The sequence below is a fragment of the Oncorhynchus tshawytscha genome, linkage group LG27, assembly GCF_018296145.1.
Source record: "Oncorhynchus tshawytscha isolate Ot180627B linkage group LG27, Otsh_v2.0, whole genome shotgun sequence".
NCBI classification, from domain to species: domain Eukaryota; kingdom Metazoa; phylum Chordata; class Actinopteri; order Salmoniformes; family Salmonidae; genus Oncorhynchus; species Oncorhynchus tshawytscha.
Genome location: NC_056455.1, coordinates 6,689,369 through 6,704,558, shown reverse-complemented (window position 1 = coordinate 6,704,558; position 15,190 = coordinate 6,689,369).

Genomic DNA, 15,190 nt, shown 5'->3' with positions numbered 1-15,190 from the left:
CAAAGATTGGAAAGCAGCTGCGGTCATCCCCCTCTTCAAAGGGGGACACTCTTGACCCAAACTGCTACAGAACTATATCTATCCTACCGTGCCTTTCTACGGTCTTCGAAAGCCAAGTCAACAAACAGATTACCGACCATTTCGAATCTCACCATACCTTCTCTGCTATGCAATCTGGTTTCAGAGCTGGTCATGGGTGCACCTCAGCCACGCTCAAGGTCCTAAACGATATCTTAACCGCCATCGATAAGAAACATTACTGTGCAGCCGTATTCATTGATCTGGCCAAGGCTTTCGACTCTGTCAATCACCACATCCTCATCGGCAGACTCGACAGCCTTGGTTTCTCAAATGATTGCCTCGCCTGGTTCACCAACTACTTCTCTGATAGAGTTCAGTGTGTCAAATCGGAGGGTCTGCTGTCCGGACCTCTGGCAGTCTCTATGGGGGTGCCACAGGGTTCAATTCTTGGATCGACTCTCTTCTCTGTATACATCAATGAGGTCGCCCTTGCTGCTGGTGAGTCTCTGATCCACCTCTACGCAGACGACACCATTCTGTATACTTCTGGCCCTTCTTTGGACACTGTGTTAACAACCCTCCAGGCAAGCTTCAATGCCATACAACTCTCCTTCCGTGGCCTCCAATTGCTCTTAAATACAAGTAAAACTAAATGCATGCTCTTCAACCGATCGCTAGCTGCACCTACCCGCCTGTCCAACATCACTACTCTGGACGGCTCTGACTTAGAATACGTGGACAACTACAAATACTTAGGTGTCTGGTTAGACTGTAAACTCTCCTTCCTGACCCATATCAAACATCTCCAATCCAAAGTTAAATCTAGAATTGGCTTCCTATTTCGCAACAAAGCATCCTTCACTCATGCTGCCAAACATACCCTTGTAAAACTGACCATCCTACCAATCCTCGACTTTGGCGATGTCATTTACAAAATAGCCTCCAATACCCTACTCAACAAATTGGATGCAGTCTATCACAGTGCAATCCGTTTTGTCACCAAAGCCCCATATCCTACCCACCATTGCGACCTGTACGCTCTCGTTGGCTGGCCCTCGCTTCATACTCGTCGCCAAACCCGCTGGCTCCATGTCATCTACAAGACCCTGCTAGGTAAAGTCCCCCCTTATCTCAGCTCGCTGGTCACCATAGCATCCCCCACTTGTAGCACACGCTCCAGCAGGTATATCTCTCTAGTCACCCCCAAAACCAATTCTTTCTTTGGCCGCCTCTCCTTCCAGTTCTCTGCTGCCAATGACTGGAACGAACTACAAAAATCTCTGAAACTGGAAACACTTATCTCCCTCACTAGCTTTAAGCACCAAATGTCAGAGCATTACTGCACCTGTACATAGCCCACCTATAATTTAGCCCAAACAACTACCTCTTTCCCAACTGTATTTAATTTTTATTTATTTATTTATTTTGCTCCTTTGCACCCCATTATTTTTATTTCTACTTTGCACATTCTTCCATTGCAAAACTACCATTCCAGTGTTTTAGTTGCTATATTGTATTTACTTTGCCACCATGGCCTTTTTTTGCCTTTACCTCCCTTCTCACCTCATTTGCTCACATTGTATATAGACTTGTTTATACTGTATTATTGACTGTATGTTTGTTTTACTCCATGTGTAACTCTGTGTCGTTGTATCTGTCGAACTGCTTTGCTTTATCTTGGCCAGGTCGCAATTGTAAATGAGAACTTGTTCTCAACTTGCCTACCTGGTTAAATAAAGGTAATTTTTTTTTTTTTTAAACAACAACAAAAAACATGTAGGATTTGCAATTTCACATGTGAAAATAATACTTTCACATGCAAAATTGCTTTTTTAACATGAGAAATGGCTGTTTTCACATGTTAAGCTGAAATTTCATATTTGAAACCATATTTTCACATGTATTACATTTTGAGTTAACATCTTAACACCACCTTTTCACATGTGAGGAGAATAACATGTTTCCAACTCACATGTGAATTGCAGTTTCACATGTGAAATTTGCGGTTTCACATGTTAAAAAAGGTTCACATGTGAGAATCGTATCGAGTTCACATGTTAAGGGCTCTATTCAATGAGATCCGCGTTAGCCGACATCTACATAGCAGTTGTTTTGACGGTGTCGGAGGTGGAACTGCGTTATAGCTGTCAAATCCACGAGTGGCTCCTGGCATTATACCTGAAGCGGACATTGTCATTAACAGAAATTCTATGCAGCCTTGTTTACAAGTTCGAACCCTGGAATGTGAGACCTCGATTAGGATTATTATTTTGTTGAATGATTTTTCAATTTGAGCATAACTATTTCTACACAGCCCACACTTTCTCGTTCTGAACTTCTAACGCGAGTGCGGTGGATGTGGCTTCATGACATCGATTGCAAGAGAAGCTGCTCACTGATATGAAGGCTCCAACACAATTCCACATCCAACACCTGCAAAACATCTGCTATGCTGCTTGATGCTATCGCCAGTTAACGCCTCATCTGATTGAATCTAGGCCTAAAACTAAATCACACCAGATTGTTTTTCACTGCAAATCTAATTGGCCGTTTCGCATGATAGAAAACTCCACATTTACTCCAATGTTTGTAGGCAAACTAAATGTAAACAAACACTGTAATGTCTAAACACAGGGTTAAAACTATAAATGTGATATCATGGATGGTCAGTCCATGATGCATTATATGGATTCCAGCAGCAAGTATGGGCACACTCAATCCAGAAACACAGCACCCTGCATCCCACTACTGGTTTGCCTCTGAAGCTAAGTAGGGTTGGTCCCTGGATGGCAGACCAGAAGCAGCTGGAAATTGTGAAAAATGTCACGTGAAAAAAGTGTCATGTGGGGATTTTATTTTATATGTGAAACTTCACACATGTTTCCAAAAACCACGTCTGACTCGTGTGAAAATATCATTATGTGGAATATCTAGATTATTTTTTTTAAATCACATTGTTCAACAATTTTTTGGTTGTAAGGGTTGGTATTCTGATGACGGTCCAGGTACCGTCGAGTAAGACAGCTGAGGTGAAACACATATCTCTCTGTGTGCTGTTCGAAATCCTGCTGCTAATACCAGTGTTTGGGATAACAGCACATTTTGTTCTCTTATTCATTGTGAGCATGTTTGAATGTTATGTGTTTGTGAGGCAGGAGAGATTCTCTCTCTGTGTGTGCGCGCATGTATGGGTGTGTGTTTGGTTTCACTATCCTTGTGGGGTTCTGAAGTCCTCACGAGGATTGTAAAATAAGGACCATTTGGACAAGTGGGGACATTTTGCCAGTCCCCACAAGGAAAAAAGGCAATTTTATGCTTAAGGGTTATGTTTAGGGCAGTGGAGGCTCCTCAGAGCAGGAAGGTAGGACTATCCTCCTCAGTGAATTTCAAGCTTTAAAAATCTACTTTCTCTCCACCTCTGGGTACATTGTCTTGAAAACCAAACCTAGGAGGCTTGTGGCTCTCATCCGCTTCCATAGACTTACACAGTAATTATGACAACTTGAATGGGAATAGTTTGGTCCCCACAAGGATAGTGTGTGTTTGGTTTTACTATCATTGTTGGGACCAAACAATTCCATTTCAAGTTGTCAAGGAAAATGTCACTGTTCCCACAAGGAAAAACACAATTTTAGGCTTAGGGGTTAGGTTTAGGGTTAGGGAGACAATTAGGGTTAGGTTAGAATTAAGGTTAAGGTTAAGGGTTAGGGGTTAGGGTTAGGAGGTAGGGTTAGGTTCAGGTTTAGTTTTGGGGTTAGGTTAAGGGTTAGAGTTAGGCTTAGGGTTAAAGGTTACGGAAAATAGGATTTTGAATGGGAATCAATTGTTTGGTCCCAACAAGGATAGTAAAATAGTGGGATAGGATAGTGGATAGGATAGTGCGCGTGCATGTGTGCATATGTGTGTGTGAGGCAGGAAGGATTGTGAGTGTGTGTGAGGCAGGAAGGATTGTGTGCGTGAGTGTGTGTGAGGCAGGAAGGATTGTGTGCGTGAGTGTGTGTGAGGCAGGAAGGATTGTGAGTGTGTGTGAGGCAGGAAGGATTGTGTGCGTGAGTGTGTGTGAGGCAGGAAGGATTGTGTGCGTGAGTGTGTGTGAGGCAGGAAGGATTGTGTGCGTGAGTGTGAGTCATGTCATCTCTGTTCTATCCCTGGTGTTGTTTTCCTTTTCCTTAACACATCCCCAGTCAGCCACACGTCCGTGTTGTTACGGAAAATGAGTGAAGAGGTGTGGAGTCAGGCGCAGAGAGCAAAAGATGTGGGAAAAACACACTTTAATGTCCAGGAAAAATAACATGAACAAAAGTAGGAAAACAAATGATCAGAAATAATAACGGACAGCGCGAAACCCGGAAATGCAAACAAAATACACTCAAACACAGAACAGACGAAACAAGCCCGCACCAAACAGAGGCAGGCTGAACAAACTTATATAACCCCACCCTAACAACCAAACAAGAAACAGGTGATACCAATCAGACAAAACCAAAGGAACACAGAACAACGGATCGGTGATAGCTAGTAGACCGGCGACGACGACCGCCGAGCGCCACCCGAACAAGAAGGGGAGTCACCTTCGGTAATATTCGTGACAGTACCCCCCCGACGCCGGCCTCGGGGACGACCCGGGGGCCGAGGCGCCGGGCGATCCGGACGGAGGCGATGGAACTCTCTCAACATAGATGGATCTAGAATATCCCTCACCGGAACCCAGCACCTCTCCTCCGGACCGTACCCCTCCCAGTCAACGAGGTACTGCAAGCCCCTCACCCGGCGTCTCGAGTCCAGAATAGCTCGTATCGTGTACGCCGGGGACCCCTCGATGTCCAGAGGGGGCGGAGGAACCTCCGGAACCCCACCTTCCTGCATGGGACCAGCTACCACCGGCCTGAGAAGAGACACATGAAACGAGGGGTTAATACGATAATACGAAGGAAGTAATAATCGATAACAAACCTTGTTTATTCTCCTCAGGACTTTAAATGGCCCTATACACTGCGGACCCAGCTTCCAGCAGGGCAAGCGGAGGGGCAGGTTTCGGGTCGAGAGCCAGACCCTGTCCCCAGGTGCAAACACGGGGGCCTCACTGCGGTGACAGTCAGCGCTCTTCTTCTGCCTTACACTCGCTTGGCGTAATGACTCTTGGACAGCCCTCCAGGTCTCCTTAGAGCGCTGCACCCACTCCTCCACCGCAGGAGCCTCAGTCTGGCTCTGATGCCACGGTGCCAGGACTGGCTGGTACCCCAACACGCACTCAAATGGTGACATGTTGGTAGAGGAGTGGCTTAGTGAGTTCTGGGCCATTTCTGCCCAGGGAATATATCTCGCCCACTCCCCTGGCCGGTCCTGGCAATACGACCGCAGAAACCTACCCACCTCCTGGTTCACTCTCTCCACCTGCCCATTACTCTCCGGGTGATACCCTGAGGTCAGGCTGACCGAGACCCCCAGACGTTCCATAAATGCCCTCCATACACGGGAGATAAACTGGGGGCCCCGATCAGAAACTATATCCTCGGGCACCCCGTAGTGCCAGAAGACGTGGGTGAAAAGAGCTTCCGCGGTCTGCAGGGCCGTAGGGAGACCGGGCAATGGGATAAGACGGCAGGACTTAGAGAACCGATCCACAACGACCAGGATCGTTGTGTTACCCTGAGAGGGGGGAAGGTCAGTAAGAAAATCCACCGATAGATGGGTCCACGGCCGTTGTGGAACGGGAAGAGGTTGTAATTTACCTCGTGGCAGGTGTCTAGGAGCCTTACTCTGGGCACACACCGAGCAGGAGGAGACATAGAATCGCACATCCCTCCCCAAAGTGGGCCACCAGTACTTCCTATGAAGACCTCGCACTGTCCTAAAAATACCTGGGTGACCCGACGAGGGTAGACAATGAGCCCATCGAATCAATTGATCACGAACAGCGAGCGGCACGTACCTACGACCCTCCGGACACTGTGGAGGCGCAGGATCCCCCCTTAGCGCCCGCTCGATGTCCGCGTCCACATCCCATACTACTGGTGCCACCAGCTTAGCTGTCGGAATGATGGGAGTAGGATCGATGGACCTGTCCTCAGTGTCATAGAGTCTTGACAGCGCGTCGGCCTTAGTGTTGAGGGAACCTGGTCTATACGAGATAGTAAAACGAAATCTGGTGAAATACATGGCCCACCTTGCCTGACGAGGATTCAGTCTCCTAGCTGATCGGATATACTCCAGGTTACGGTGGTCAGTCCAGATAAGGAAAGGGTGCTTAGCCCCCTCAAGCCAGTGTCTCCACACCTTCAGGGCCCTAACCATAGCCAACAACTCCCTATCCCCCACATCATAATTCCGCTCCGCTGGCCCGAGTTTTGCTGAAAAAAAGGCACAGGGGCGGAGCTTCGGTGGCGCACCCGAACGCTGTGAGAGCACCGCTCCAACCCCAGGCTCGGATGCGTCCACCTCTACTATAAACGCCAAAGAAGGGTCCGGATGCGCCAACACCGGCGCCTCAGTGAACATCGCCTTCAACCTACGAAAAGCTCTGTCCGCCTCTGCTGACCACTGCAAACGCACCGGCCCCCCCTTCAGCAGTGAGGTAATAGGGGCAGCTACCTGACCAAAACCCCGGATAAACCTCCGGTAGTAATTGGCAAACCCTAAGAACCGCTGCACCTCCTTTACCGTGGTCGGAGTCGGCCAATTACGCACGGCCTTTACGCAGTCACCTTCCATTACCAACCCAGAGCTGGAAATGCGATAACCCAGGAAGGAAACTGATCGTTTAGAAAACTCACATTTCTCAGCCTTCACATACAGGTCATGCTCCAGCAGTCGTCTAAGAACCTTGCGCACCAGAGACACATGCGCAATGCGTGTAGCGGAGTAGATCAAAATATCGTCAATATACACCACTACACCCTGTCCGTGCAGGTCTCTGAGAATCTCATCCACGAAGGATTGAAATATAGCTGGAGCATTCTTTAAACCGTATGGCATGACGAGGTACTCATAATGGCCAGAAGTAGTGCTAAATGCAGTTTTCCACTCATCTCCATCCCGAATACGCACCAGATTATAAGCACTCCTGAGATCCAGTTTAGTGAAGAACTGCGCTCCGTGAAATGATTCCACTGCCGTAGCAATGAGAGGTAGTGGGTAACTAAAACCCACCGTGATGGAATTTAGACCTCTATAATCAATACACGGACGCAAACCACCATCCTTTTTCTTCGAAGAGACAGGTGACATGGAGGGCCGAATGTACCCCTGTCCCAGAGCCTCGGTGATATATGTTTCCATAGCCACCGTCTCCTCCTGGGACAAAGGATACACATGACTCCTGGGGAGTGCAGCGTTACCCTGGAGGTTTATCACGCAATCCCCCTGCCTATGGGGTGGTAATTGGGTCGCCTTCTTTTTACTGAAAGCGATAGCCAAATCGTCATACTCAGCTGGAATGCGCACGGTGGAAACCTGGTCTGGACTCTCCACCGTTGTCGCACCGATGGAAACCCCTACACACCAGCCTGAACACTCATCAGACCACCCCTGGAGAGTTCCCTGTTTCCACGAAATCGTAGGATTATGAATAGCTAGCCAGGGAATCCCCAGCACCACTGGAAACGCAGGTGAATCGATAAGGAACAAACTAATTCGCTCCTTGTGATTCCCCTGCGTAATCATCTCCAACGAAATTGTGGCTTTCCTCAACAGCCCTGACCCTAATGGTCGACTATCTAAAGTAGAACTGACAGGACCCTTTCAGAACGTCTGCGAGCAGCTAGCAGATGGTCCAACCGGATCGACAGGTCTATCAGTCCATCCAGGCTAAGTGTAGTGTCCCGACAGGCCAGCTCCCTGCGGACGTCCTCTCTCAGGCTACACCTGTAATGGTCTATCAGGGCCCTGTCGTTCCACCCTGCTCCAGCGGCCAAGGTCCGGAACTCCAGCGCGAAGTCCTGCGCACTCCTCGTCCCCTGTCTGAGATGGAACAATCTCTCACCCGCCGCTCGACCCTCTGGAGGGTGTTCGAACACGGCCCTGAAACGGCGGGTGAACTCCGGGTAATTGTCCTTCGCTGAGTCGGGCCCGTTCCAGACCGCATTAGCCCATTCCAGGGCTCTACCCGTAAGGCATGTGATGAGGACACACACTCTCCTCGTCCGAGGGAGCCGGCCAAACGGTGGCCAGGTAGAGGTCTAGCTGAAGCAGGAATCCCTGGCACCCCGTCGCTGCTCCATCGTACTCCCTCGGAGGCGTAATGCGCAGAGCACTGGAACCGGATCCAGATGGGGAAGATGGTAGAGTTGCTGGTGGGAGGGTCGGTGGGGTAGTAGGTAGACCATTCCTCTCCCAATGCTCCATCGTCTCCATCATTTGATCCATCGCTGATCCTAGGCGATGGAGGATGGACGTGTGATGAAGGACTCTCCTCCATCGTGGGAAGAGGAGTGGTCGCTGCTCCTGCTGACTCCATATCGTGGTGCGGGCTTCTGTTACAGAAAATGAGTGAAGAGGTGTGGAGTCAGGCGCAGAGAGCAAAAGATGTGGGAAAAACACGCTTTAATGTCCAGGAAAAATAACATGAACAAAAGTAGGAAAACAAATGATCAGAAATAATAACAGACAGCGCGAAACCCGGAAATGCAAACAAAATACACTCAAACACAGAACAGACGAAACAAGCCCACACGAAACAGAAGCGGGCTGAACAAACTTATATAACCCCACCCTAACAACCACACAAGAAACAGGTGATACCAATCAGACAAAACCAAAGGAACACAGAACAACGGATCGGTGATAGCTAGTAGACCGGCGACGATGACCGCCGAGCGCCACCCGAACAAGAAGGGGAGTCACCTTCGGTAATATTCGTGACACGTGTGGAAATTTCAAGTGGGGCTACCTGCAGGCTTGTTGAATTTCCTGTAATTTCATTGGCCACAGAGTCCGTCCACAGCATTGGTCGAGGATGCTCTGCAGGATGTTATGTAACTCAGAAAAATAAATGAATATGCCCAGAGATCTCTCCAATAGATAACAGGTATAAGGCTGCTGTGATTTGAGATAGCAGTTTTATTGGTCTGTAGGATTTTGAGACTAATTTGTACCGTATTGGGACTAGAGTTCAATTTGTCAAAAGTCAAATGTAACATTTGTCTTGCTGGGAGTCTGTTGTGATGTGTTTATGTGTTGTGTTTATCTGTGTGTCTGTGTGTGTGTGGTTGTGTGTGTGTGCATGCGTGTGCATGTGCATGTGCGTGTGCGTGTGCTTATGCATGTGTAATAATCAAAGACAGTGTGCCCTGCAATCGATGTGAGGTGATCTGAGGCCATGGTCAACTCTACCTGACTCACATAAAAATTCTGCCAGAATCACATACACCCCTACCCTTCTCCGGTGGTGTTTCGTGCCGGTCAGGGTTTGAGGTGCGTCAGTAAGACAGGTATTGATTGGCCAGTTCGATCTGTGGTCTGGTTACACTGAGTGGATCTGTACATCCCCGGAGACCTGTGTGATATACACAGATTGCATCCCAAATGGCACCCTATTCCCTATATAGTGCACTACTTTTGACCAGATATATCAGTCTGGACTCAGGAGTAAATCCGGGACACTCACGTTAGTGATATATATCATGTTTGGTATGGTATGTATTGTATTGTATAATTTGTGAATGTCCATCATCCATTTCGTATGATATGTTACGAATTACAATTCACATGTTATTTTACAAATTGTAATAAGTACAATTTTGTTACGATTTTGCAATATGAATTATATGTTACGGACTACGATCTGTTGCGGCTAACGTTGGCTAAGTGGCAAACACTAACGTTAGCTAAGTGGCTAGCATTAGCTAGGCTAGGGGTTAAGGTTAGGGTTAAGGTTAGGGTTAGGAGTTAGGTTAAAGGGTTAAAGTTAGGGTTAGGGGAAGGGATAGCTAACATGCTAAGTAGTTGCAAAGTAGCTAAAAGTAATAAGTAGAACAGTTGCTAATTGCTAAAATCCCAAAGTTGTTCGTGGTAAGACTCAAACACGCAACCTTTGAGTTTCTAGACGTTAGCGTTTCTAGACGTTAGCGTTAAACAGCTACCCATTCACCTCGATCAACCTCCCTCCTTTCATTTTTGCCTTAAGTAACCTTCTGTCTTATGTAACCATACCAAACGTAACATATCAAACTAATTAGAGTCTCCCAGATTTTCATTGACTATGTTACGTCTAATCAATGAGACCAGTAATGCAGTACTACTTTGTCTGTAAGAGTAGATTTGCATTGATCTGCTTTATATGTTTTTTTTTTACTGATCATTTCTTGGCCGTTTCCATTGGGTTTGTTTTAGCTTTAGGTTCTTCATCCTGCACTAATCAGAGATGTATGGAAGGTTCAGTCAAGTTCAAGCTCCAATTTAGAGGAGCAAGGGAAAGAAAGTGTATCTTTACAACCATTCAGTCAATATGTTTGACCATGACAGTTTGCAATCGAAGGTAATACCAAGTAATTTAGTCACCTCAACTTGTTCAACAGCCACACATTCATTACCGGATTCAGCTGAGGTCTAGAACTTAAGGAATTATTTGTACCAAATATGATGCTCTTAGTTTTAGAGATGTTCAGGGCCAGTTTATTACTGGCAACCCACTCTAAAACTGACTGCAAAATTAGGGATAAGCCTCCATCACAGATTGCCTTGGTGACTGTCGTGTTGTTGGAGGGAAGCTGTCGTTTCGTTTGTGTCCGCTTGAGGAATGTTGCAGCTAGAATTGTTGTGGTGAAGGTTGACATAATTGGCCCTATGTGTGCCTGTGTGTGTGCCTGTTTGTGTGTGTGTGAGAGAGAGAGAGAGAGAGAGAGAGCTCTCTTCCTTCCTCCCCCCATATGGTGTGTGTGAAGTACTGGAGGTCGGTGCCATTTATGTGGGAGGATGATACATCTTATTTCTATTACAGCGTGTTGGATGACTGCCATTCATATTCCATTGACCCAGCTCAATGTAACGTTGATAGGTTTAGGCTACTACATGATACTCACATTTTTGTGTATCCATCATGAGGTTACTACAACCTAGCCTATGAATGAGACTGACACATTCAATACCGCCTTGCACAGTCTTGCCTGCATCTAGCTGATCTAGTGTGTAATCATTAGTCCAATAGTTGCAAATGTGAGTTTCTATTGGACAAATTCAGGTATCTTTATCCCTGTTCCTTTACGTTTGCTTCAGTTTAAGAAACGTTTTTAACAGAATCGGAGGAATTAATACACCCCTCATAAAACACAAACACGGTTCTCTTTCAAAGCAGCCACATAAAAACAGCAGGATCACTTTCATCATTGTATATATAGTTCCTTCTTGCAACTATCTACCCGCTCTCCTCCCCTCACATTTTCCCTTCGCTGGTGGACTTCAGTGCACAACACATCAGCTGTCTGTGACCAAACCTTCATATCATGACCACTAACCGCTACACACAGCCTATATCGTTGTCATGCCAACATAGCTAGTAGAGCTAATGCGTTAGTAAACCCACTACAATCATGTAGTACAGTGTACAATCAGCAAGCAGTTTAGCAGTTGGCCCAGGTGGCAATAAATGAATAAAGCCTTGACATGGAAGAGTCCCAGTGTTGGATAGCCAAAGCCAGCTAACTAACATTGCATCCCTCTCAGTTTGAGCCGAGTGTTTGAGTAGGCGAAACTAGCGAGCTACATTCATTAGCTAAGTGAAAATGTAAAGTTGAATCAAATTACAACCAACTATAGCTATCTCTCTCCTTCTTCTCCTTCATTTTGGATTGAATGAATTTGTTTAAAAAAGGTTTCAACTATTGTCTTTGTCTCTCTTTGAGTCAACTACTCGCCACATGTTATGCACTGCAGTGGTAGAGAGCTGTAGCTTATGCTTTCAGTACTAGATTCATTCTCTGAATGGGTGAACTCTGATCATTTGGAGTATGTCCTCTGGAAGTCTATGGAAGGGGGAGAACCATTTTTGTATTGAAGTCAATGTACCCAGAAGAAGACAGAAGCTAGCTGTACTCTGGCTACACTATGGTGCTACCCAACCGAGTGCAAGCTGAGGCTACTGCAGACCTTCATAGCAAAACAGTGTGTTTTTAATCAATGATTTGGTGACATTAATATATTTAGTATAGTTGTATCTTAGTATAGTTTTATCAGAACTTTACACCGAGGAGGATGGTCCTCCCCTTCTTTCTCTGAGGAGCCTCCACTAGTGTGAAGTGCATGTTTATGAGTGACATCTCTCCCTTCCTCCCACTTCTTTACACTCGTGATTCATTCAGACTCACACTGACAGGCTGTACACTTCAGCAAGCAATTGTTTAAAAAGGAACTAAACCGGAAAACCAAAAACCTGGATGAAAACAGCCTTTGTGGCATTGGTAGAAGTCAATTCTATTCTAGTCCCAAAATTGACTGAAGTGAAAATAGGATAACTTTGGTCATAAAGTCAGTATTTTACAATACGAGAATGTCTGAGATTTAGGGGATCGATGATGTCTCTGCTTTCCATGGCATATTTGAGGGTTGGGTTTGATTTCAAGTAATTCCCACTAACACGTGGGTGTTAGTTCATAAATTCTCTCTCGGAACGCACACTGACCGTGGTAAAGGTAGTTCGATGTTGGATATCTCTATGTGGCTAATTAGTGACCATCAATAAATTATACAATGTACATACAGTACCAGTCAGAAGTTTGGACACACCTATTCATTCATTTTACTATTTCCTACATTCTAGAATAATAGTGAAGACATCAAAACTATGAAATAACACATGTGTTATAATAATGCAGTAACCAAAAAGTGTTGAACAAAATATTCTATATTTGAGATTCTTGCATCCACCAAGTATTAACTCTGGGGTGTGAAGATATTCGCATCCAATACGTCATCATTTTATATTTCTTAGTATTTTGGAACATTTTCTAGAATTTCTCTTTCCCTGAAAATGTGGAGTAGGTTGTGGAAATCAGTAGGAAATAAATCAAATGTCATCTCTTTTTAGAATACATTTTAAGGCAGCAAAATGTGAAGACTGTTCAAGGGGTGTGTAGACTTTCACTAGGCACTGTATTCTCTCCATGATCAAAGCCAAGGACTGAAGCTGTGGGAGGAAGACGGTGATATCGACAGTGAGCCAGACAAACAGACTCGGGGCAGAACAGAACAGACAATCTAAAGGGAGACTGTTCTTTAATCTCACTGTGCTGTACTTCACCATGCCAAATAAGTGTCCCAAATGGCACCCTATACTACTTTTGACCAGGGCCCATAGGGAATAGGGTGCCATTTGGTACGCAAACCAATTATTCATGCTCCTGGTATTTTTACCCAGTGGAGATGTTATCTCTGAGATAGATCTTTACCTAAATAACCTCTGACACTCCTGAATAAGACATCAAAATATGGAGCAGGTGTCACGCCCTGGTCAAAGTATTTTGTGTTTATCTTTATGTATTTGGTCAGGCCAGGGTGTGGCATGGGGTTTTTGTAATTGTGGTGTGTTTGTCTTGGGGTATTGGTATTGGTATTGGGATTGTAGCTTAGTGGGTTGTCTAGCAAGGTCTATGGCTGTCTGCAGTGGTTCTCAATCAGAGGCAGGTGCTTATCGTTGTCTCTGATTGGGAACCATATTTAGGCAGCCATATTCTTTGAGTTTGTCGTGGGTGATTGTCCTTAGTGTCCTATGTGTACTCTCGGTTAGTTTGCACTAGATAGGCTGTTTCGGTTTCGATTACGTTTATTGTTTTGTGTAGTGTTCGTGTTTCTTTATTTGATTAAACATGAATCTCAATCGACACGCTGCAGTTTGGTCCGACTCTCCTTCATCACCACTAGAAAACCGTTACAGAATCACCCACCACCAACGGACCAAGCGGCGTGTAAACAGGCAGGAGAAGCCGAAAAAGGAGATGCTAAATAAGGATTTCTGGACATGGGAGGAAATCCTCGATGGGAGACGACCCTGGGCTAAACCAGGGGAGTGTAGCCGCCCAAAGGTGCAACAGGAGAATAGGCAACAGAGGCAGCAGCAGCAGGAGCAGCAGCAGCTACAGTGGGAGAGGTTGCACCACCTGGAGAAATGGACATGGGAGGAGGAATTGGACGGTAAAGGACCCTGGAATCAGCCTGGAGATTATTGTTGCCCCAAAGCCGAGCTGGAGGCAGCAAAAGCAGAGAGGCGGCATTATGAGGAGCTAGCACGGCAGAGCGGATGGAAGCCCGAGAGTCAGCCCCAAACATTTCTTGGGGAGGGCTTACAGGGAGTATGGCTATGCCAGGTAGGAGACCTGCGCAAACTCCCTGTGCTTACCGGGGGCTGGAGAGACCGGGCAGGCACCGTGTTATGCTGTGGAGCGCACGGTGTCTCCAGTGCGGGTGCACAGCCCGGTTCGGTATATTCCAGCTCCGCGTATCGGCCGGGCTAGATTGAGCGTCGAGCCAAATGCCATGAAGCCGGCTCTACGCATCTGGTCCCCAGTGCGTCTCCTTGGGCCGGCTTACATGGCACCAGCCTTGCGCTCGGTGTCTCCGGTTCGTCTGCATAGCCCAGTGCGGGCTATTCCACCTCGCCGCACTGGCAGGGCAACCGAGAGCATTCAACCAGGTAAGGTTGGGCAGGCTCGGTGCTCAAGAGCTCCAGTGCGCCTGCACGGTCCGGTCTATCCAGTACCACCTCCACAACCCAGCCCTCCGGTAGCAGCTCCCCGCACCAGGCTTCCTGTGCGTGTCCTCGGTCCAGTACCACCAGTACCAGCACCACGCATCAGGCCTACAGTGCGCCTCGCCTCTCTAGCGCTGTTAGAGCTTTCCTCATCTCCAGCGCTGCCGGAGTCTCCCGCCTGTTCAGCGCAGCCAGAGCCTTCCTCCGACACAGCGCTGCAGGAGTCTCCCGCCTGTTCAGCGCAGCCAGAGCTGCCAGTCTGCATGAAGCAGCCAGAGCTGTCAGTCTGCATGAAGCAGCCAGTCTACATGAAGCAGCCCGAGCTGCCAGTCTGCATGAAGCAGCCAGTCTACATGGAGCAGCCAGAGCTGTCAGTCTGCATGAAGCAGCCAGAGATGTCAGTCTGCATAGAGCAGCCAGTCTGCATGGAGCTGCCAGTCTGCATGGAGCTGCCAGTCTGCATGGAGCTGCCAGTCTGCATGGAGCTGCCAG